General features: G+C 36.9%; 1 long non-coding RNA gene across 1 annotated transcript; it reads left to right on the forward strand.

Annotated features, from left to right (window-relative positions):
• Positions 1–8425: 8425 nt before the first annotated feature.
• LOC138812012 (uncharacterized) lies at positions 8426–25452 on the forward strand. Its single transcript, XR_011367539.1, has 2 exons — positions 8426–8674; positions 24414–25452. It is a non-coding gene; the product is annotated as an uncharacterized lncRNA (long non-coding RNA).
• The last annotated feature ends 246 nt before the right edge of the window (positions 25453–25698 follow it).

Genomic DNA, 25698 nt, shown 5'->3' on the forward strand with positions numbered 1-25698 from the left:
GAAATCATTATAGATGTATACAAACAACTCTTGAATACATTTTGACATCAAAGTCAGGCAATTCACTTGGAAGAATACCATGGAATCCATGAATTTTTAAAGTAAGATACTGCTGTTACTTTGTATTGTGAAAAAAAATTAAGGGACACAAAGGATGGACTGGCATTTTTGAAATTTAAGAAACTTAACCAAACCATTATGACTTAGGAGAACAATTTGTACAGCCTTCCACAACTTCAAAGAGGTAGTGATACATACTTATCCTTTTGGCAATATTAAATGCAGTTTCTTCCAAGTTTTTCTTCAGACCTGGTTTGATATAATGGTTCAAGAGAGTATCTTTTCTATTTCTATTCCCAGCAGCAAGATGCAATGCAGTCAAGAGGCCTTATTTTGGGTATTGGTATCTGCATCATGATGAATTAAGAAAGAAGCCACTCTAATATTATTGTACATATAAGCACTGTGCAGGGTTGTCAGCCATTCAGAGTTATTGCATGAATATCTGCCTTGCGCTACCAACTCATGGACAATGTCTAAGTGTCCACTCTAGGCTTACCAATGAAGAGGGTTATACTCATCCTCATCCCTAGTATTCATCTGAGTGGCCTTTTTGGAAAGTAGTCTACACACGGTAGTAAGCCAATTAATTTCAACATCCCAAAGAATAAATTTGCTTGGATCCTACACCATATTTTTTTTTTCTTGCAATTGATACCATTTCTCACTTTTTCATCTTCTTCCTTGTCTTCGTCAAAATTTCCTAACCAGGGACTTTGAGTGCAAGTGGGAATGAGATGTCCACGTATTTCACCAAGAGTTCACAATGGTTGAACTGGTCAGAAAAATCTGGTGAATTTCCTGCATATGATTTTTCACCATGATTTATTTTCTCTTTTTCCATTTTTACTATTTTAAATTATTCGAACTGCATAGTAGGGAATTGATAGAGAGCAGAGGAAAGATTTTCCTCAGTATTCAAAAGTAGAGGCTGAAAATGAGGACCAGTGGGGTCTTCATGTGTAGCTTATTTTAGGAATGAGAAAATAGGAAACAATGCCTTCTATGTCAATGATTTGGGAAATACCATGTTATAGTGTAAAAGAACTCACTATTCAACATAAAGGCTTTAAGAGCTTTCTAATAGCTTTCTAATGTTGGTATCCAACATTAGAAAAAAATGTATAATGCAGTAGTAAAATAGAAGTCCTTTGTATGACTACCTAAATTCTTGTTTTTTTTTTAAATAGCTATACAACTCTGAATTTTTTAAAAAATTTTTATTGTGAACATACTGTACAGATGGGTAACAATTACATGGGCAAGATAATGAGTACATTTCTTATCAAGCATTGTAGCCTCTTCTTTGTTTACACTTCACATCCCTTCCCAGCCTCCCCCTGCCTCCCACCCAATCCTCCCCCCACAGCAAAGTTGTAAAGTTCATTTTCGACATGACAACATGTACTTCTCATTGTTGCACCTGATCCATCTGTATCCTTATTTAAACGAATTGTTTTTCCCCATCCCCTCCTCAAATTATACCAACATCAAATAGAGTGAAAGCAAGGGTTATACTGTAGGGGAGGGACATACAAAGCAACAAAGAAATAATCTTTTATATGCGTTAGAAACAAATGCATGAAAGAAAAAAAATTTTAAATATATATCTAAGGGTTCATTTTCCTAACATCACACTATCTGACCTCTGCTTGACTCATACATATACTAGATATTGAAAATAAGGGAAACCATGGGACCTATGTTTATTTGAGCTTGGCTTATTTCAGTTAATATAAATATTTCCAAGTCTTTCCATTTCCTAACAAATGGGGAAATGTCATTCTTTCTGATGGAGGCATAGAATTCCATTGTTTATATATACCACATTTTCTTGATCCATTCATCTACTGAGGGACATCTGGGTTGATTCCATATCTTAGCTATGATAAATAATGCTGCAATAATCATAGTTGTGCAGGTAGATTTAGTGTGGTCTTGTTTGTAAACATTTGGGTAAATGCCCAAAAGTGGGATTGCTGGGTCATAGGGGATCTCTATGTGAAGTTTTTGAGGAACCTCCATACTGCTTTCCAAAGTGGTTGAACAAGTTTACATTCCCACCAACAATGAAGTAAGGTTCCCTTCTGTCCACATCCCCTCCAGCATCTGTTGTTGTTAGAGTTCTTGATTTTTGCCATTCTAACTGGGGTGAGGTGGTATCTCAATGTTGTTTGGATTTGCATTTCTTTTATGGCCAGGGATGTTGAGCATTTCTTCATTTGTCTATTGGAAATCCTTCTTTCTTATTCAGAGAAGTTTCTCTTTAAGGCTTTCGCCCACTTATTTAATGGGCAGTTGTTTCTTTGAGGATTTGTTGTTGGGGGATTTAATTTTTTGAGTTCCAAGTATATTTTAGATATGAGACCCTTGTCTGTTGTATGGCTAGTGAAGATCTTCTCCCAATCCGTGGGCTTTCTGTTGATCTTGCTAGCTATGTCCTTTGCCATGCAGAAGCTCTGCAACTTCATGCAATCCCATTTGTCCAACCTTTCTTTGATTTGTTGTGTTTCCAGGTCTCTATTAAGAAAAATTCGGCCTGAGCCAAGGAGACCTAGGGTTTCTCCTATTCCATCCTGTAATGTTTTCAGAGTTTCTGCACTGACTTTGAGGTCTTTGATCCATTTCGAGTTGATTCTGGTGCAGGGTGATATATAAGGAACTAGCTTTAGTTTTCTACAAGTAATTAACCACTTTTGCCAGCACCACTTACTGAAGAGGCTGTCCTTCTTCCATTCTATTTTTTAGCTCCTTTATCGAAGATTAGATGGCTATAGGTCTGTAGGTTCATTTATGGGTTTTCAATTCTATTCCATTGGTCCTGAAGTCTGTTCTTATGCCAATACCAAGCTGTTTTGATTACTATGGCTTTATAGTAGAGTTTGAAATTTGGTATTGATATTCCTCCAGCAGTGTTCTTTCCGTTGATGAGCGTTTTTGCTATTTGGGGTCTTTTATTGTTCCATATGAATTTTTGGATTGCCTCTTCTATTTCCTTGAAGAATGAGGTTGGAATTTTGATAGGTATCGTGTTGAATTTGTAGATAACCTTGGGAAGTATTGCCAGTTTCATGATGTTAATCATTCCAATCCAGGAGCATGGGAGATTTTGCCATTTTTTAAGTTCTGTGTTGATTTCCTTTTTCAAGATTTTGAATTTTCATCATAGAGGTCCTTCACTTCTTTAGTAAAGTTAATTCCTAGGTATTTTATTTTTTGTGGGGGTATTACAAATGGAGTTGCTTTCCTAATTTCAGCCACACTTTCCTCATTGCTGGCATACAGGAAAGCCATTGATTTTAGGGGATTAATTTTATACCTTTCTACTTTGCCAAAGATTTGAATCAATTTGAGTAATTTTGGAGTGGAGTCTACGGGATTCTTTAAATACAAGATCATGTTGTCTGCAAAGAGGGAAAGTTTTATTCTTCTTTCCCTATTTGGATACCCTTTATGTCTGCATATTGTTTTACTGCTGTAGCTAGAAGAGAAGTGGAGAGAGTGGAGATCCTTGTCTTGTTCCTGAGTTAAGAAGAAATGGCTTTAATTTTTCACCATTATGTATAATGCTGGCTGTAGGTTTGTCATATACAGTCTTTGTTGTGTTGAGGAATGTTCCATGGATTCCTAATTTTTCCAAAACCTTCATCATAAAGGGGTGTTGGATCTTGTCGAATGCTTTTTCTACATCTATTGAAATAACCATGTGGTACTTACTCTTGCCCCTGTTGATGTGATGAATAATATTAATTGGTTTGCGTATATTGAACCAGCTTTGCATCCCTGAAATGAATCCTATTTGATCGTGGTGTATGATTTTTTGGATGAATTTTTGAAGTCGATTGGGCAAAATTTTGTTGATAAGTTTTGCATCAATGTTCATCAAAGAAATGGGTCTATAGTTCTCTTTCTTTGATGAGTCCCTGCCTGGTTTTGGGATGAGGGTTATGCTGGCTTCCTAGAATGTGCTTGGTAGTGAACTTTCTCTTTCAAATTTATTGAAGAGTTGGAGGAGAATTGGTGTGATCTCTGCTTTGAAGGCCTTGTAGAATTCCGCTGAAAAACCATCTGGTCCTAGACTTTTCTTAGCTGGTAGGTCTCTTATTGCTGTTTCTAATTCAATGCTTGATATGGGCTTGTTAAGCTGGTTGAATTCATCTTGGTTTAGTTTTGGGATGTCAATATTTTCTAGGAAAAGGTCCATTTCTGTCAAGTTCTCAAACTTATTAGCATAAAGTTTTGAGAAGTATTCTCCTATAATGTTCTGAATCTTGGTTGTTTCTATGGTGATGTTTCCATTCTCATCTCTGAGTTTATTTATTTGGGTGTATTCTCTTTTTTTTCTGATAGATTTTCTAAGGGTATGTCATTTTTGTTAATTTTTTCGAAGAACCAACTCTTTGTTTCATTGATTCTTTCTAAAGTTCTTTTGTATTCTAATTCATTTAATTCTGATTTAATTTTAATTATTTCTTTCCATCTAATGGATTGGGGTTTATCTTGCTCCTCTTTTTCATGGAGGGTTAAATGTGTCACTACTTTGTTGGTTTCAGATCTCTCCAATTTGATGATGTAGGAGTTCAGAGCTATAAAATGGCCTGAGTACTGCTGTGTCCCAGAGGAGCTGGTTATTTGTGTGCTCATTTTTGTTGAATAGCATGAACATTTGAATTTCGTTTCTAATCTCTTCCATGACCCACTTGTGATTCAGCAGTGAGTTGTTCAGTCTCCATGTGATACCGGACTTTCTTTGGTGGCATTTGGTGTTGAATTCTAATTTTATTCCCTTGTGGCCTGAGAGAATGCAAGGTATAATTTCAATGTTTCTGAATTTAGACAAGTCTGCTTTGTGTCCTAAAATGTGGTCTATTTTCGAAAATGTTTCTTATGCTGCTGAGAAAATCGTGTATTCTAATGCTGCTGGGTGAAATATTTGGTAGATATCTGTTAAGTCTAGTTGATATATGCAGCTGTTTAGGTCTGTGGTTTCTCTGTTGAGTTTTTGCCGAGTTGATCTATCTAGTGGAGAGAGTGGTGTGTTAAATCCCCAACAATTAATGTCTTTTGATTTATATGGGATTTGAGGGAAAGTAGTGTTTCTTGCATAAATGTGGGTGCTCCATTGTTTCGCGAGAAGATATTTAGAAGTTAATATCATCTTGAAGGAGAGATCCCTTAATTAATATGTAGCAACCTTCTTTATCTCTTCTCACGAATTTTAATTTGAAGTCTATTTTATCTGATATTAGGATTGCAACTCCCGCCTGTTTATGGGGGCTGATTGCTTAGTAGATTTTGTTCCAACCTTTAATATTGAAAATTTGTTTGTTTTTACGGGCAAGATGTGACTCCTGGAAGCAGTAGATAGAAGGATCTTGTTTTTTATTCCAACTAGACAGTCTATGTTGCTTAATTGGAGAGTTAAGTCCGTTAACGTTAAGAGAAAGCACTGAGAGGTATTTGGGAGTTCCTTCCATGTTATCTACCTTCTTGGGGGCTGCAAATACTGGATTCTTTCTATGGTTCTTGGATTCTCAGTTTAGGTGCAGTTTCTTGGCCTTTATTGTGGTCTCCTTGGTTTTCTATGTGTAGGACATTTTTAAGAATCTTTTGTAGGGCTGGTTTGCTAGAGATGTATTGTTTCAATTTTTCTTTGTTATGGAAGGTTTTTATTTGGCCTTCAATTATGAAGGAGAGTTTAGCTGGGTACAGTATTCTTGGTTGATAGTTGTTTGTTGTTAGGGCGTGGCATACAACATTCCAAGCTCTTCTGACTTTGATTGTCTCTGCTGAGAAATCTGATGTGATTCTAATTGGTTTCCCTTTATAGGTGATTAATATTTTTTTTGACAGCTTTAAGGATCTTTTCCTTGGTCGGTGTTGATCCTGTGGATTATGATGTGATGGTGGGATGTGCTATTCTGGTCTGGTCTGTTTGGAGTTCTAAAACCTTCGTGTATCTGAATAGGCCTATCTTTTTGTATGTTTGGGAAGTTCTCTGCTAGGATCCTGTTAAACAAATTTCCTAGGCCATTAACTTCTGTTTCTAGGTGCTATAATATCTAGGCTGTCTTCAATCCCTGAGATTCGATCTTCAGCATGGTATAACCTGATGTCCAGACTTTCTAATTTGTTTTTTTATTTCTTTTGCTTCTAGTTAGTCAGCTTTGATGGCTTCAAATTCTTTGTTGAAGCTTTGTTTTAGATCTTGTATGAACTTCTTTACCTCCTTAATATGATGTTCAGTGTTTATTCTCAGATAACTTAGTTGTTTGGTTATGGTTTCCTTGGATTCCCATTCCTTCTGTTGGGTTCCATTGAGCATTCCCTTTGTGGTATCCCTGACTTTCTTCAGCTCTTTGTTAATGGATTCCATGTATGCCTTTAGTGATCTTTTGTATTCTCTTCCTGCTGTCTCAATTCCTGTATTACTCTTTGATTAGCTTCCTCCTGTTCGTGCAATTCCTGTAGTTCTCTTTGAGTGTTCTCAGCCTGCTAATGCCGTTCCTGCCTTTCTCTTTGAGTATTCTCAAGCTGCTTATGCAAATCCTGTATCAGTTTTTGAGTAGCTTCCTCACGCTTATGATATTCCTGTTTGAACTTTTGGATTGCCTCCTCTCTCTCCCTACACGCTCATACAGAGTCCTTTCTATGCTTTCAATCTTTTCATTTATCATGTTGCCAGCAGTGTTTGTAGAGCTATTTGTGAATTCTCCTCTAGATTATTCATTATCTGTTCTGTCCCCTGATTATCACGATTGGGAATTGAGATAACCGGATTTGCAATTTTTCTTGTTTTTCCGGTTTACTCTGCACATGTGAGATAAAAATAACACCAGTTTTGTGCTAGAACACTATGCTAAGGCAAGCATCAACCCAAGTCTGAATTTGCACAGTCAATAGTCTACAGATACAATCTAGTTCGATAGATCCATCTATTCAGCATCAAACAACTATACATTAATGGGCTACGAACCGCAAAGAAGAATTTGGAAGACCTGTAATTATTAAGGATAGGGAGAGATGTGGATAAAAAATAGGAATAGATTGATATGGGGAGGCTCAGGGAGAGTTAACTAAGTCCTAATCTCAAAGCAGGAAATAGGTTGGGTAGGATGAAAGTAGAGAGAGTGAAAGGGAACGGGAAAAGAAAAGCCAAGAAAAAATAGAAAGGTAAAAATTAATAACATTATGTAGATGCGATAACAATCTATTTAAATATGAAGGTGAATTTATTGAGAGAAGGGGAGGGATATAAAGGAGATGTGAAAAACTTAAAAATAAAAATGCTTCAAATATTATATAGGTATTAAGAGGTAGTACTGCTATTAAGGAATTTAAGTCTTAATGGTTTTGAATTCAGTGATAAATTTGTGGATTAAGGGTGTACACAATGTGGGTAATGTCTAATAGTAAACTCCGGGTTTATCTGAGGATGTGCGGGACAAGAATTAAGTCACATAAAGAAGAACGAAAGAGAGGAGAAGGTAAAAAGGATAAGAAAGGAAGAAGAAAAAGATGAGAAGTTCAGTAGAGCTAAGCAAAAAACAAAAAGATAATTTAAAAAGACAAAAAAAAAGAAAAAGAAAACCAAAAAAGAAAGAAAAATGCACACTCACTTATTCGTAAATTAAAAATTATATGAGGAAAAAAAAGTTTCTGGAAAACAATTTTTTTTTCAAAAAAGCTAAAGATTGAACATTTTAAAAAAGTTTTACAAAAAAAAATTTATATAAGGTACCAAATATTAAAAAAAAAATGAAAAAAGAAGAAGAAGAAGAAAGTAAAAAAAAAAATTCTTTGATTTTTTTTGGAGGAGTGGGAAAAGTCCTGTATCTCCCTTGGGTCTGTAACCAGCCTCTTGTTGGATTCTCTGGTCTGCATGTGGTCCTGTGGCTTGGTTGGTTTCTTAAGTCAGTTTGTTCAAACAGGCAGAAAAATGCTCTGCTATACCCAGGATTTGGCGATCCTCTTCCTAGGCTGGTTCATTGGGAGGCAAATCTGCTTTGAGTATCAGAAAAGAGGGGGAAGCAGTGATGAGGCTAGGTTCTGGGTAGAATTGAGGCCTTTCAACAAACAGTAGCTTTTCCCTGGGGCTAGTTTGTGAAAATTCACAGAGCCCAGCCTGGAGCCATTATCATGGTTTCTGTTTACTGAATTTCAATTGATTGCCCAGGCTGCTAGAGGGAGGGGCAGCCTCTGGCTCTGATTACCCAGTGGAGAAAGCCACTCCAAGGGCTGTTGCCAGAGCTGGGTGACTTTTCACTGGGTGGATCTGGGTCTGGCAGGTCACGCTGCCATTAAGTTCTTGTTACCTGCTAAATGACTCATTTTATTCGAAGGCCTGAGTTGGAGCTAGCAGCTCCTCCGACCTTTGTCGGTATCCAAGATGGAGATCTCCAGTGCTGGGAGGGGTGGCCTTCCCTCCTCTGCTCCCTGAGAAGGAGTGAGGATGTCAGGCTTCTACTCACGCTAAGTCTTGGTTCCTGGCTCGTCTCTGTTCTGCAAACTGCAGGATGAAGATGTTCGCTCTTTGTCGGTTCTTGCTGGTGTTGAGAAGAATCTGCTCGCCTGCTGTGTCTGGCTCCTTTGTTCTGGACACTCTGTGGCTCAGGTAGGCTCCTGCGCTTGCCCACCGTCGCCACAGCTGCTGCCCCCGCGGCGGCTGCTGGCAAGAGCTCAAAAGTGTCTCCTTGCCTGGGTTTCCCCTCTCTGGCCTAGCTCTCTGTCCTGTGATGGCACACTTCGTGTAATTCTCTGGCTTAGGACTGTTCACTGGAACTCTAAATCTGCTTTTTATTGGAGAGCTCACTTAGACTCCAGGTTCTCCTCCTCCATCTTCCCGGAACTCCCCAATTCTTTTTTTTAAAGACACTTGTTTTCATCTACAAATAGTCTTGTCTATTGTCTTCAGGTGATTTTGATGATTGAAGATGCTTAATGAGAAGTCAAAATGTATTAGTAGTCCTTTGCTATCAATTAAATTTTACTTTTTCTTCTTGGAGAATATAATGATCAAAGCAATAGTTCACAATCAGCAAGCAATAGTTCAGAATCATGGTTCAACTGCAAGTGAATCACCAGTAAGTAATCCGCGATTCCATTTTCCACAAAGTTTTGTCACAGATACAATCTGCCTGCCTTCTCTAGCTGATTTCCTAGCCTGGACCTATTACTTCATTGTACAGGAAAAGTGTAATTCACCTGATTTCAGTCAGATCTGTTAGTAGAATTATCAAGTATTTAGATTTTTTTTTTTATTAAATTAGTTGTGGGGCCTGAACTCTGGGCCTGGGCACTGTCCTTTAGCTCTTCAAATCAAGGCAAGTGCTCTACCACTTGAGCCTCAGAACCACTTATGGATTTTTCTATTTCTGTGGTGCTGTTTTGTGAAATGGCAGAGCAGAAAGTGAAATGATGCAACCAAAAATATAAAAGCAAAATAAATTAGGATAATTATGGAGCAACCATTTTGTCTATGAGAACCATGAAAGAGAAAGAGGAAGAGATACAGATGTGCAATGACCGAACTAGCCACAAAATTCATGCTTCTAATCAATTTACAGAGCAAACAATTTTTTTTATTTTTTAAAAGAGAAGGAAATAATATTTATATATAGAAATTAGTAAATACGTTTTAGTCGCCTACATAAAGAGAATAATCTTAATCCTTGGGCTGGGAAGGTGGCTCAGTGGTAGAGTCCTTGTCTTGCAGCTTACTACAGTGCAGAGACTACTTTCCAAAAAGGCCACTCATATGAATACTAGGGATGAGGATGAGTATACCCCTCTTCATCTGGAAGCCCAGAGTGGACACCTAGACATTGTCAATGAGTTGGTATCTCAAGGCAGATATTCATGACATAACAGTGAATGGCTGGACACCCCTGCACAGTGCTTATTTGTGGAACATATTGCAACAGCACACACACACACACACACACACACACACACCATCATCAGATTTCTTCTTAAGTATTTTTTGTGTATGTCTTAAGAAGAAATTTACATTACTAACTTGAATTTCTGACAGGATAATATCATCACTGTACATCTTGCTTCTATATTCTCAGTTTTAAAATAATATCTAAGTATGTGCCTTACATAAGTACAGGAAAAAGTAGGAGCCACACGGGTGGCTCAGGTCTTTAATCCTACCTAATCAGAAAGATGATATCTGATGATTGTGCTTTGAAACCAGACAAAAAACGTCCATTACATTCTCGTTTGAAAGTAACCAACAAAATATAGACATGGCGCTGTAGTATAAGCAGTAAAATGCTAGCCTTGAGAAAACTAAAACAAAAAAAATAACAAATACTGGGACAGAGCCAGGCCCTGAGTTCAAGCTCGTGTATTACCACCAAACTAATGAATGAAAGAATGAATGAATGAATGAACTAAAAATAAATTAAGTGGTCACATGTGGAGAGACAGGTAAAATGTAACAACCGTGGTGACTGGATTATGTATTATTTTGTAATAAGTCAAATTATCATTTTTCCTAATCACTAATATTTTATTTGAACTTTTTTGTACAATAAGCCCTGAATTTCCATGTATGTATATGTGTGTGTACATGTGCACACTTGTGTGTGTATGTGTGTGTGTGTGTGTGTGTGTGTGTGTGTGTGTGTGTGTGTGTGCTGTTGCAATGTTCCTTGCCAATGTAGACAGAGTGAGGCTAAAAAGAGCTGTGTTGCAATGTTGTTATTTATCAGTGTTCTGTCCTGTCATTTCAGTGGAACCACCCTTCTGTACATTTTATTTGTCAAATAATAACATCATCATAATCAAAGCATTTACATCATTAAGTTAGATAAAAGAGATCACTTTCAGCTCTTAGTATATGTTAGGTAAGAAGATACACATATAATTATGTGTAAGTTATTGCTGTAAGTTGACTGTCAGTACAAAATATGTATTTGACCTCTTAAATTGGATATACTTTTAAGAAATACTCATGGAGTGATTTTGACCAACTTGACCAAACAGGTATTACAAGATATGTATTTTAAATGTTTTTTTTTCTTTTATGCATTTGTTTCTAACACATTTATAAGATTATTTCTTTGTTGCTTTTTATGTCCCTCCCCCACAGTATAACCCCTGCTTTCACTATATTTGATGTTGGTATAATTTGTGGAGGAGAAGGGGAAAAACAAGTCTTTTAAGGATACAGGTGGACCCGTTACAACAATAAGTACAAGTTGTCATGTCGAAAACGAACTTTACCACTTTGGTGGGGCGGGGGAGGATTGGGTGTTCGGGCGGGGGAGGCTGGGAAGGGATGTGAAGGGAAAACGAAGGAGGAGGCTGCAATGCTTGATAAGAAATGTACTCATTATCCTGCCCATGTAATTGTAAGCCCTCTGTACACTATGTTCACAATAAAAAATAAAAAATAAATATGATTCTCACTTGTCAGCGTCCTTAGTAGCTAGGGTTACAAGCATGAGCCACTGGCGCCTAGCTATATAATTAATTTTTACACATTTATGAAGTATGGAGTGGTAATCCCATTTATTTATATGTTGTTTAATGATCAAGCTACACCATATCCATTAATTTCTGCATGTAACACTTCTTTATAGTGAGAATGCTCAAAAACTTATCTTCTGGCTATGATGATATATCTATTCTTAACTATAATAACTTTGCTTCTTGTAGTATAAAATTAATATATTTACTTTTAGTCATGGAAGTCTGCTAATTAAAGTTATATCAAGCATGAATGGTAAAGTGAAAGAAATTCATAGTTCCATTACATGTTTAAAGAAAATGATTATGCACTTTTTCAATTATATTTCTTTGGAATGTGTAATATTCTTTGATTTCACTTAAAATTGGTAACAATTATATTATATCAAATTGATTTAAACTTGTATTTGAAAATTGCACACAGCCCAAATATACTTCCACTTTCTTCTAACACATAATTAAAATAACAGTATAGGAAAGTTTGGTGTTAGCTGTTCAAGTGTAGAATCATACAAACTCAGGATGCTAAGACCTGAATATTTTAGTTCAATACCAGTTCAAACAGACAAAAATGTGAAAACTTATCTCCAATTATCTAGCTGGAAGCAGAAGGTGAGGATGTGGCTCAAGGAATGGCGTGTCATAAACCATGAGCACAAAATACAACAGAGACCATTAAACATTGAGTTCAAGCCCTAAAAATGGTATATACACAAAAGACAACAACAAAAAAGTAGTATAAACATCAATAATAAAGACAAAACTAGTAGAAAAGATCATGAGAAATGTTGTGTGAACATCTGGAAGTCAGAAATCATTTGCCAGAATTTTGATTCATTAGAAGTAAAAGTCACAGTATAATTTTAACAATCTCATTGAAATCATTTGTGATGAAACCTGGCTATTGAGTAACATGTGGAAGAGCAGACTGGATTACCTGACATAGTAGACATTGCCTGAAACTATACACCATCCCACTCTGCAAAAATCTAAAATCGTGCCTGTTAATTTAAAAAGAACCTCATGCTAGAGACTTTTTGGTCCACACAGACTGGGGTCCTTATTTTGTGGCTTCAGACCAGTGCTTTTTAAAATAACCACTCTTGTTTTACTCCCCTTCACTGGTGAAGCTATACCCTAAGCTGGCACCAAGCAACTCCCTAGAATAGGACAAGAGCATGTGCTGATGCTCTTCCAACTTCTCTCTGTGGCTCTGGATATCCAGACTCTTGTAGCTAGGATGGGTTACTTTGATGTCCAGGTTGCCTCAAACTGGAGATAAACATGTAATGGATATGTCAACCTGAGTTAGTTTCAAACTATGATCTTCAGATCTGAGTCAATATGCTCAGCCCAGTATTTCCAGTAAGTTACTTAATCTTTCTGACACTCAGGTTCTTCCTGTGTGGAAAGTGAAAAGAATTACTTTGTGGACCTATGAATCCAGTGGAAGTTATGACTAAGTGCAGGAAGTATAAGTGTTCAGGATGAGTGGACAGAGTCTGACACTCTCATAAAACTAGGTATTTATATTGAAATGAATTCCATGAATTGGAAACAAGAGGCGTTTTCCTGTTCTTGTTTATCCTTTTATGGACATTGAAGGTGCCACAGAAATTCAAGGAGAAAAGGGAAACCAATGCAGCAGTTGTACTCTGTACATATTATATTCACAATGAGCTAAACTTGTGGACAGGGACAGGATGGAAAATCAGAGAGAGAACAAAGTGATGAGATTGTCAAACAAGAAGTGAACTCATTAGCAACTTATAAAATGGTGATCTGTATATACACTACCTTAACAGAAACCATTTGAAAAATCCAGGTTGATGATTCTCTATTCCAGTTTTTGTAGAGGTCCTTAAGACTCAGGTTCACCTGGAGTTTTTGAAGGTCACATTATATGATAATTAATGTAGAACCAGAATCTCTTAAGAAATGTTATAAAAAGTATTTCATTCTTAGTACCTCTTTCTCTTTGAGTGGTGATACTATATGTTGTTGTCAGATCTCAATTTTTACTTTTTGTTTTTAGTACTTGTCAGGTGTTGAATCCTTCTTAAAGCTTTGTGACAAAGGTCTGCTATATCTTGGCACCCTGCCCCTAACTAAAATGGTAATTAATCTTTGAAATTAATGTACTTGAGTATGAGATTTATTTATTGATTTAATTTGTGGGTGGTGATGAAATCTGGGCCTGGTTGCCATCCCTCAGCTCTTCAGCTCAAGTCTAGTGCTCTACCACTTGAGCCACAATACCACTTCTACCTTTTTCTGCTTAGGTGGTGCTGAGGAATCAAACCCAGGGTCTTGTGCATTCAAGGTAAGCTGTCTACAACTGATCCACCTTCTCAGCCCTTATGAGTGGTATGTTTGTGCACAGGTCTATCAAGCAAATCTATTGAGCAAATGTATTCATTTGCCACTGGACATATTCAAAATTATGAATTATCTGATATTTTAATGAATAAAACTCTTATCATTGATACTAGGAAGTGTTTGTCTCCATATACTAAAAACATGGAGGAGGGTTTTTTAAACTAAAACTAAAAAATAAATTTTAAGATCTTGTTGCTAACAAATGTGTCCAGGTGTTATTACATTAAACAGAAAATTCAAAATGTTTTTTTTTTCATGAATACAGAGATCAAAGGTCTTATAATTCTTATTTCAAGATGTAAATTAAAGGGGAAAAACAGTCAGGAGGTAAAATTTATATTGACTGTTAATGTTAAAGAGGAAAAGAACATCCTAGATGACAAATTAAAGACAAAGCAATATCAGACCACTATATGCTCAAAATTAAATAAGAAGTTTTAATTGAAAAATTGAGCTGGAATGTGCACATCAGGCAAAAGCAAGAAATCAGAGTTTACCACCAACATAGAAACACGATAATGCATATCTCAGAAAAAGGAAAAAAGTTCCTTGTCCTTAATTTCAATGATACATATAACCCCCCCATACATGCGCGCACACACACACACACACACACACACACACACACACACACACACACACACACGAATGTATGCAACATCTCAACCTACTCACATCCATTCAACATGAATCAAAGATCTTCCTATAATATTTGGAACTTTAAAAGTTTCTAGTCTTGGAAATAATTGATAACAGATGCATAAGCAAATATTTTCTGAATAACACTCTGTTATGTAAATGAGAATTTCTGATGGCTATATCTATTTAAAATATCTCTGAATCTCGGAAGAATTAAACAAGAGACAATACGAATTTGGGACTATACTTCTACTAGCTATTCTGCAAAGGCTTAATAAGAAGTTATGAGAGCCAATATTAAATACCAAATTAATACATTAATACATGTGTAAGTGAAGTGAAAGACAGTTATCAGAGACCTATGCTGCCTCCAATTCTCAGCAGGCTTCATACTGTGACACCTTTGATTCTGCTGTGCCAGGCCCACAGTTCTTTTCCCTAGAGCAGGGGCCCTGCTGGGCTTGGGAATGGGGTCTGTGTGGAGAGGGAGGAGGCCACAGGGGAGGCCGAGCTTTGGTTGGGGCTAAGGGCGGTGGGGAGAGGATGGTGAGGAGGCCCTGACAGAGGCTGTGAAGGGAGGAAGAGGCAGTTGGGTAACAGCTCATGCAGCAGCAGCCCTAAAGGCAGATGGGTTCTGGGGAGTGTCTGTTAGGTGTTGAATTTGGGGTGAATTTGCTAGGGCTTGTTTGTTTGGTGAGGAGAGGAAGAAATCTCCAGTCCCAGCCAAACAGATAATGAAAAATGAGACAACCAATGCCTGAAGAATTTCAAGAACAAAGGCAGGGACTTATAGGTAACCTCTAGGGGCAGTGAGGACAGCAAGGTTGGGCCTGTGGTCGTCATGCCTCCCTAGATGCCCTTGGAAGTGAGGGCGAGCTCTGCTGTGGGCTAGGCCTGGCTCTTGCCTTGAAGCAGGCACCAGGAATTGTCAGCACAGCCTCAACCTGCCCCAAGGAGGTGGCCTGTTGTGGGTTCTGTAGCCTGGGCAGTTGTTAGGAGGCTATACACAGAAGGGCAGAGGAAGTATGGCTGGTAGGCTCTGCTCCAGCCCAGCCAAGCTCAGGGCCACTTGGGAAGTTCCAGCTCTGGATCATGATCAAGCACTGCTCCAGACAAGTAGGGCCTTTGCGGACCTGTGCAGTGGCTGCCACTGGTGGGTTGTGAACCTCCTTAGAATGGCCGAGGAGTCTCAATGGAGAGGTACATATGCTTCTGTGCCTCTCCCATCTTCTGGATTCCTGCTCTCCTCCTGCCTCCTGCCATGTCCAACTACAGGAGTCAACTTCTCCAAGCCAATGAGAGGCCATCCCGGAGATGTTCACAGGGCTTTCCAGGCTGCTTCACCATGAATGCAGGGCTCACAGGGTGCCATCTTCCAGGCAAAGCATACCCCCATTTCAGCTTGGCGATCCCTGCCTAGAGGACCACAAACTGTATTCTTACACAGAAATCCAGGGGTACACAAAGGTGTCCTGCAGTCTAAGGCATCCTTTCCATCCTCCTGCTCAGGTGTGGAGCAGCTTTGGAGCCAACTGCAACATCATGATTGATTATCTAAAAAGAAGAGGAAAAAAGCTTCATTGTCCCAGATACAGCTGCCCCTGGGGTTCTCTGTGTACACTAGTCTTGTGCTTAGATAACGATCCCCAAAGACCACCAAGAAGCCAGTCTCATGTGACCACGTGGGAGACATTTATTGAAAGCTCGAGCCTGGACTCACAACTGTCACCATTGCAGTGGGTCAGAGTTGAGAGCCCGACCCTACAGTTAACTGGGTAATCTTATAACAATATTATTGGCTATCGAGTGCAGGCTAAGCAATAAACAATAATTTGTGGAGGAGAAGGGAAAAAAACAAAACGTTTAAATAGGGATACAGGTGGACCCATTGCAACAATGAGATGTACAAGTTCTTATGGAGAAAAACGAACTTTACAACTTTGGTGGGGTGGAAGGGGGGAGGACGATTCGATGAGGGGGCAGGGAGGAGGATGGGAAGGGATGGGAGGTTGAAACAAAGGAGGAAGCTACAAAGCTTGATAAGAAATGTACTCATTATTTTTCCCATGTTATTGTAACCCCTCTGTACAATGTTTTCACAATAAAAAAGTAAAAAAAAAATTAAAAAATTAAAAAACATCTGTAGCTTTAGGTACTTCCTGTCATCCGCTGATGGCTATTGCTAGGGGACTTATGGGCAGAACGTTATTGGGACATTTCACGTTTTTTCCAGGAACCTGAGTTCTAACTTTCAGTAAAAGTCTACTTGCAATGGGTACTTTTAGTAAAGGTCTTCACAATGTATACTTTCAGAGTATTCGGGGTCTAAATCTAGAATGCCTGTACTTTGGCAAAAACTTCTCACTAGGCCTGTTTGTGTGTGTGTGTGTGTGTGTGTGTGTGTGTGTGTGTGTGTGTGTGTGTGTGTTATGTGAGAGAGTCAGACACAGCTGAGGTTTGGGGTAAAATACTCTTGCCCTTCAGCATTGAGTTTTGGTAGCTATTGTTAGTCCCACCTCCCCAATTTTGAGTTCTAATGTTGTCCTTCTAAATACTTTTATCCTTTGATCTTCTTGATATTCAGATTCCTAAGGTCTGCTTATGAACTTCAACATTTGCTTCATGAAGGTGATGTCTTTATTCTAACTTTTATGAAGCACTTTGCTCTCTTTAAATGCAGTTTGTGCTGTGTTAGTGGTTTTACTTAGCCCAGACTGTGGTGGCCCAGGCTGTGCCTGTTAATTCTGAGATCAGTTTAGGCCAATATGAGATACTATACTTGTCAGTATATCAGTGAAAGAAGTTCAGCATCTTTATTGAAACGATTTCCTGGCTGAAAATACAAAAAAAATCCAGTGATAAAAATGTACAATCCGTTGTTTTTAGTTAATTGTGCACAACTGTAATGAAAAAAATCTTTTTACTAAAATGAGTATTTGTAATGGGAAAAAATAAAATGTTATAAATCTTAAAAATCGATCAAATACCAAAGAAAAAGAAAGACACTAATCAGGAATGAAGGAAAAATGTAGTGTTTAATAAATAAATGAAATGTTTGAGATTCATATCCAAATAGAAAATAAGAAGGAAAATAAAGAGGAAAGTCACTGAGATCCTATCTTACACACCAGAATAGCTATCACCACTCAAATATATAAAATGCTGGAGAGGCTGAAATAAATCAGGAACTATATTTGGTTTTGTGGCATTTTATACTAGTGCAAACCATAGGGATATCTTAATGGAAGTTTACACAATATCAAAAAGACAGATATGTTGATGTCCTTTACCGCATTTGGATACATATTGAAGGAATATAGATCAACATGAGCATCCATGTTCATGGCAGCAATATTCACAGCAACCAAGCTGTGTAATCAACCTAGATGCACCAGAAAGAGGGAATGAAGAAAATGTGCTATTCATAGCTGTGAACATGTTCTGGTATATGAGAAGTGAATGTTTCTACTGTATCATTGCTAAATATTTTGAATATATTCCTAATCCTACTTTCACTCCGTTTTGTGGCATTGTGTTTTGCTTTAAATCAGGAATGTCCATATTGATTTTCAGACCAGTTTCAATAGGGTGAAGATATCCTATAATATGTGGATATTAGATCAAAATTTAAATATATCAATGAACTCATAGAGGACCATCATATATAGTTTATAATTTGAACCAATTTTAAGAAGACAACGGTTGGGGGAAAAGACGCTGTTAGAAGCTTAACAAATACACAGACATGGAAAAATACAAAAACATGTGAAACTAATTACTGCTAATAGTAAATCATTTTCCTCAAGTTTTAACAATAAAACTATTAAAATAATACTTAATAACATCAAATAAATATGCCATGGAAGAAAATGTACCATAGATATACGTTTCCCCATAATTTGTTTTACTTTATAACAAATGGATTAGAAGAAAGTGTAATTATATTTCTGAAGATGCTAACACTTTCAAGTGTCATTGATTGAATCCAGCAAAGGAAAGTAACAAAGAAGTAGAGAGTAAGAACAACCTGGGGTATGGATAAAGATACTCAGTAGAACTTTGTGAAGAAAGAATGTGCTCCGTTTTCCTGATCAAAATAGAGCTAGGACAGCTAACTTTTGACAGAACACTTGTAATGTAGAGTAGTGGAGTTAGTAAATTAGGTAGTAATTTATTACTTTTATTCCCTAATCTTATGATGTGATTCCCAAATGATGTGAGTGATACTAGATTTTCTTTTTTGGGGGGGGGGTCCGGTTGTGGGGCCTGAACTCTGGGTCTGGGCGCTGTCCCTCAGCTCTTCAGCTCAAGGCTAGTGCTCTAACATTTGAGCCACAGAGCTATTTCCACCTTTTTCTTTTTGCTTATGTGGTGCTCAGGAATCAAACCCAGGGCCTCAAGCATGCAAGGCAAGCTCTCTACCACTCAGCCACCTTCCCAGCTCCCTGATTCTAGATTTTCTGAGCCCTTTTTTTCACCAAAAGTTTCTAATTCCTCACACTGCCAATGGTTCTTCTGTTACTCTCATTTCTCCTTGTTTCTGAACTAAACTCCTGTAACCTTTTGGTTCATGAGAAAGAGCTGGAGAAATATGAGGATGGCTTGGAGTCTGAGCTAACGTCCACTCCAGTTTGGAAGACCTGGTAAAGAACTTCCACCTGGGTCTCAGAATCTGATATTAATTGACCTCATTGGAAATGGAGAAACTCACTCCCTCAGGCAGAATCTGTCATTCCTTGACTTTCTCTGAAGAGATTTGATACTAGGGCACAATTCAGAGAATGAGCTTTCCCATTGTCAGAAGGAACGGGTTGAAAACTAAAAGTGGCCTCAGGTCCCAAAGGGCCAATCAGAAACCAAGAGATCACACTTTCCTCCTCATCAAGGACCTTCTGGTAGGAATAGAGAATGAGCAAAGTCTAAGATGGAGATAAACTGAGACTGTGCCTAAGAAGTAAACAAAAGATTGAGCCTCTCTTTGATTACAAGGGAGTTATGTAGTGAGACATGAAAACTTCCTTCATAAAAAAATTCACCAGGGAAGTTATCTCACTGCCACTTTGCAGGAGGTCAGTTTCCCCAAAGGAGAAGTTGTTAAATGTTGTGACTGCCAGTTTGCACTCTAGGCTGTTGTCTCTCTCACCCCTTCTCATGCAGGAATGCATTGCTTCTTTCAGGCACTCAGCTACCTGTCCTGACTCCTATGCAGGGATACTGTAGGCTGTTCTTTGGCTAACCTCTTGCATTTAAGGTACAATAGGCCCAGGTTATGGTCATGCCAAGAGGTAGATTCAAGAGGTGAATATAAGCTCAGATTTGTACAGAACAACAAACATATTGAAAAAATTAAATTAAATTAATAGGTAAGTAATTTAGGGTTTATAGCCAGAAAATTAGGTAATTATTATTAATACATCTAGAATCACGGATTAGGAAGAGAACAGTGAAGTAGGTTCAGGATACAATGGAAAGATACACCATAGCCATAACAGGAGATGAGAGTATGAAGGAACTATTGGCATAGGTCCATTTAATATCTTAGGAGTAACCTTGGATAGGAGGATTTTAGAATAATACCTAAAATAGAGTGACTTTCTGGGCACTGGTGTCTCCCACCAGTAATCCTAGCTACCCAGGAGGCTGAGATCTGAATATTATGATTCAAAGCAAGCCCAGGAAGAAAAAGCCAGAAGTGGTGCTGTGGTTCAAGTGGTAGAGCATGAGCCTTGAGCTCAGGGACAATGCCTAGGCCCTGAGTGCAAGATTTAGGATCAGCAAAACAACAAGAAACAATAATGATAGAAGAAATAAAAGGACTTAAAGACATGCTATGGAATGATGATCATGTGTAACTGTTTAGCGATCATAAAAGGAGACAAAATTTGGAGCAAAATGCTATCTAATTTTTACTAATCAAGGATGCAAAGCAAATGCCAAATTCCTCTTCTCAAAAACTTCTAAACTTGGGCTGGGAATGTGTTTCAGTGGTAGAGTGCTTGCCTTGCATGCATGAGACCGTGGGTTCGATTTTTCAGTGCCACATAAGCAGAAAAATCCAGATATGCTGCTACGGCTCGAGTGGTAGAGAACTATCCTTGAATTGAAGAGGTGAGCAACAGTGCTCAGGCCCATTGTCCGACCTAAATAAAAACAAAAAAATAAAACAAAAGAAAAATCTTCCAAACTTATCTTTTCTCATAATTGAAGAGAGGCTCCTTTTACATAAATTCTCCTTATCTAGCTCAAGGTCATTAGAACTTCAGTAGACTTTTCCTGTTGAGATATAATGCCTCTAACTCTACTGAACCTAATCATGGCTAGGAAAATATGGACATTGATACGTTTGTTGTATTTTTCCTTATAAAAATTTAATACTGTCAGTTATTATATAATATATTATAATATAGAATATATTATATATTGTATTATATATTAAATGTATTATAACATGTATTATGTATTAACAGACTTCCTAATTTTAGATGTAGGAACAGGCAACATATTGAAAGAAAAATGATTGAATCTCTGAGTTATTTCTCTACCACAGTACAATACCAGGTTTCCTTCTTACTACCCAGAGAGCAACATAGGAAAGCGATGCCCATGGATGTGGTTCTCTGGATTTTGGAAATTGTGATCATATATATATATATATATATATATATATATATATATATATGAAATAGATCATATATATATTTAAATATATATAACATATCGTTTAATAATAGTGAATATGTAAAACTATAACAACAGATACATAAGTGAATACCTATGTGCACACACTCCCAGTTACCTTCATGTATAAGAATTTCTTTTCTTGCTCCTATTCACCAACACAGGGAGCATATGAGTTGCCCTTGAATTGACCTGGACGTTCTTTATCGGTATACTGTAGCTTCCCATCCTTTGTTCCCTAAGTAGCCAGAAGCTATGTATTCAATCACAAAACTGTTACAGGCAAAATTATCCACCCTGAAACATAGAGGAACTTGGATTTCAGAAATGGCACAAATAAGTGGGAGGTACAGCAGTACTTTTCAAAATTGAATAGATTATATATTTATTAGAAAGCTTGTAAGAAAAAAACTTCAGTGTAGAATGATACACTTGAAGAAAACTACAGTTTAAATTACATATAGCCGGTGCTGCAATAGACAATAAATAAGAATTAAAAAATAAATTCTATATGACATCAAATTACAAAGTTCCAGGGCATTTCCCTACACTTGAGAACTAGAGAAATTCATATTAAAAATAAATAAATGAAAAGACGAATATTTTATACCAAATTTCAAAACATACTATATGTTATACAAAGGAAATGCAATAAGCATGCATTTTACAGTCTAATAACATCATATGGTATGAAGAATCTGATTAACTGATTCATAAAAACCAATACAATGCAGTTAAAACATCCGATATCTCAAGTGTCAACTTAGCAGAATACTTTCAATCTATGATGTCTATTTTGCATATTATTCAGCCCTATCCATCCTACAATGGCATAAGGATCTTCCTGAGAAAGTCCAGAGATCCTTCTACTGTGAGTGCTCAATGTAGACCTATTCCCATTCTCTTTTATTTGGGCATGTGATAGAGTGACTATCTGTTAATTGCCAAAGGCACAATTTAGACAGGCTTCCAGTAATGATATTTTAGCTCTCAGATTAAAAGGGAAATTGAAGACAGAAAGACAGAGGGAAAATCTACCAGATCCCTGAAAGATTTCTATCATTGCGTTAAACCTGTAGTTTTCTATTGACAGTTGAACAAACTGCAGTAATTGCCACTCCAACCACATGTCCAAAAAGTGGCTTTCCAAATATTGGCCTATTTTCACTTTGGTAAAACAGGACACACTATTGTGGCCCCGTTTTACTTAAACTATCAGCTATGGTTGACCCAAAGGTTAGTTGACCTTAGCAATTTCTTAAATTTTAGGTCATCACACAATCACTTCATAGCCCTTAAATATTAAACTACCTACCCATATAAGTCTGCATTACATATTTATTACTGTTTTTTCTTCATTTGTCATGTTTTACATATTTGTGTATCCCAGGACTTAGCTCTGTAATATTCCTTCTAATGGTTGTTACCACTGAGTACAGTAATTATTTCTGTATTTTTTCTCCAGTTCTGTTTTCTTTAATTCAAGTCCTTAATAGCATCCTGTCTACTGACAACTCCTAACTACTGATATTAGCAAACTCAAAAGATCCCAAAGTGACCTTTGATCTCTATCTACAAACCATTCCCTCATTACAATTTGATTAAGTAATAAATCTTCCAGCTGTCTTTTCAAAATACCTTGGAGTCATTTCAGACTTACATACTTTTTCATGCCTCATATTTAATCTATGACCAGGTTTCGACAAATTAACTCACTGTATATTTTAGGAACTATATATATATATATATATATATATATATATATATATATATATATATATATATATATATATATATATATATATATATATACCATATACCATATATATATACACTCATATACCATATATATATATATATATATATATATATATACACATACATATATATATGGTATATGAGTGCCAGTACTATGACTTAAATTTGGGGCCTAGGCTCTTTTATTTTTCTTTTTTTGGGAGGAGGGGTCCAGTCATGGGCCTGAACTCTGGGCATGGGTGCTGTCCCTCAGCTCTTCAGCTCAAGGCTAGTGCTCTACCACTTGAGCCACAGCGCCCCTTCCAACTTTTTTCTTTTTGCTTATGTGGTGCTGAAGAATTGAACCCAGGACCTCATGCCTTCAAGGCAAGCGCTCTACCACTGAGTCACCTTCCCAGCCCCTTACTTTTCTTTTTTGCTTAGGCTTTATTTGGTATAAAGATCACCTACAATGTCATTACGCACACACTTTTCATTTAAAAATATGGATATTTTGTAGCAATGTTATTGCCATTATAACCATAATTAGGAAGATAATGTAGGTTCATCTGCTCCATACATCTTGAAAGGTAATGAATGTGAATCTTACAGAATATCCTCAGATATGCCTGGTGGAAACCTGGATTTGAATTAGGGGTCGACAGCTGATCAGTATTAGGTACTTGGGAAATTTGTTTGGCCTTCTTTCCTACTTCTGTTTTCCATAAAATAATTCATTTCCTAACTGGAGGAACTATCATGAGCACTAAAATTACCCTAATGCAGGTGCAGTTCTTGGAATGGTGTCTGCACATTTGTACTAGGTCCCAGAGAAGTCAACTTCCATCAACATGGTCCCAGCATCCTTCCTGAAGGCCTTAAGACATATATGCCCAATTGATACTAATATCGGTGAAAATTTTTCTTTACTAAAAAACAGTCTTTTCTTCATATGAAACAATGAAAGTAATGTTGGGGCTGTCCTGTGGCTTTCACTCTGAAGGAGTTTTGCCTAAATTTTTTTCTTACTCTATTAGTGGTATCAGTAGCATTCTTTAGTGTTATCCTTCATTTTTCTAGTTCTGTGTTCCATTTGGAATACTATTGTAACTTAATTTATAATCTTTGTGATCAGAATAAATAAACTACAACTGCTGAAGTTTTAAATAAAGAGACAATTTTAGGTGTGCATTACATTTTATGTGCTTAGTACTTTCCTATAAGTATTAAGTTTTCTTATATGATTTATATATTTATTATGTGATTCTTATATGATTTCTTTGAGATCCATAAATAAAACATTCAGAACAGGAAAAGAGTAGGTAAGAAGTCATAAAAATACTATTATGGTGTCTTAATGGCGAAGTGTAAAGAACATGTAACAAAACAGTTGGAAGATTCGTTTGCTCTTTTTTCTATTCTCTCATCCTTCATTGTAGAAACCTTCTCACTATGAAGTGCCAAGTCGTCTGGACCTTTCAAGCCTCGTCTCAGTGACAGAAGTGATGGGATTAGGACATGTGCTCCAATGACTGGCTTTTAGGAAGTTCACAATAAAGCAATACCAGTACATATAAAGAAAATTTTGTGAGTGATGTGGATTGACTTCCTTAATTGCCAAAATTAAATTCATATGTCAAAACATCAAATTAAGTACATTATAATATATGCAGTTCAACTGGCATCACTAACACTTCCATAAATCAAATGCAAACTAAAAGCTCTATATCAAAAACCAACATCTAAGGCAGTGTTGGAAATACAAGAAGGAACACAATAAATCTAATGGAATGAGATCTTTAACACTGGCAATGAGAAATGATAGCTGAATTTTTAACCAATCTTGGAAATTTCAGGTGTCCACTAATGATGTGATTGTAGTTGCGGAACTGACCTTGGTATTAAGATTAAAGGTAAAACTCAAAGGAAGCTAAGGTTGCTGCACTATTGTAGCTCCATAGTGTGACCCTCCCTGATAATGGTATAGCACAGAGTAGAAGCTACGTCAGTAAAATGTATAGGAAGGATTTTCCACTGAGAATAATTGCAGGGGGTGATCATCACTCTTGTATTGAAAATGTACAGCCCATATTTCTACTTTAAATTCTAGAGTATTTCTGATCTGAAGACAATTATAACACACCAATTTTTTGTGAGTACTGAGCCTTTAGGTGTGTATTACTGTAATATTTGTAAAATCTTTAGAGGCATGGAGTGGCCTGACCCTCAAATTTCATTCTGTTAAGTATCATGGAGAAATGTTCATAATGATGCAATTCACACTCATCTAAGTCGGAATCAGGCAACTGAGATAAGACATTAGGCTCATTACTCCAGTGACGAGGTTTGTGAACTATGAAAAAAATACAATGCTTGATAATAAATGTACTCACTATCTTGCCCATGTAATTGTAACCCCTCTGTACAGTATTTTCACAATAAAATAAAAAAATAAGAAATAAAAAAATAAAAAAGAAATGTACTCATTACCTTGCCCATGTAATTGTAACCCTTCTGTATATTATTTTCACAATAAAAAATAAATAAAAAATTTAGAAACCTCCCCAAAATAAAAAATAACATTATTTCACAATGTATATGCGTTTCTGAAAATTTATGCAGTATCAGTTATCAAATGTAAAAATGGGACAATTGTCCATCGCTTATATTATCAGAAGTTAAGATACTCCTGAATTATACTTTCTTGCTAGAGGATCATAGGGA

Source organism: Dipodomys merriami, unplaced genomic scaffold, assembly GCF_024711535.1.
Source record: "Dipodomys merriami isolate MVZ:Mamm:240054 unplaced genomic scaffold, mDipMer1.0.p SCAF_557, whole genome shotgun sequence".
Classification (NCBI taxonomy): domain Eukaryota; kingdom Metazoa; phylum Chordata; class Mammalia; order Rodentia; family Heteromyidae; genus Dipodomys; species Dipodomys merriami.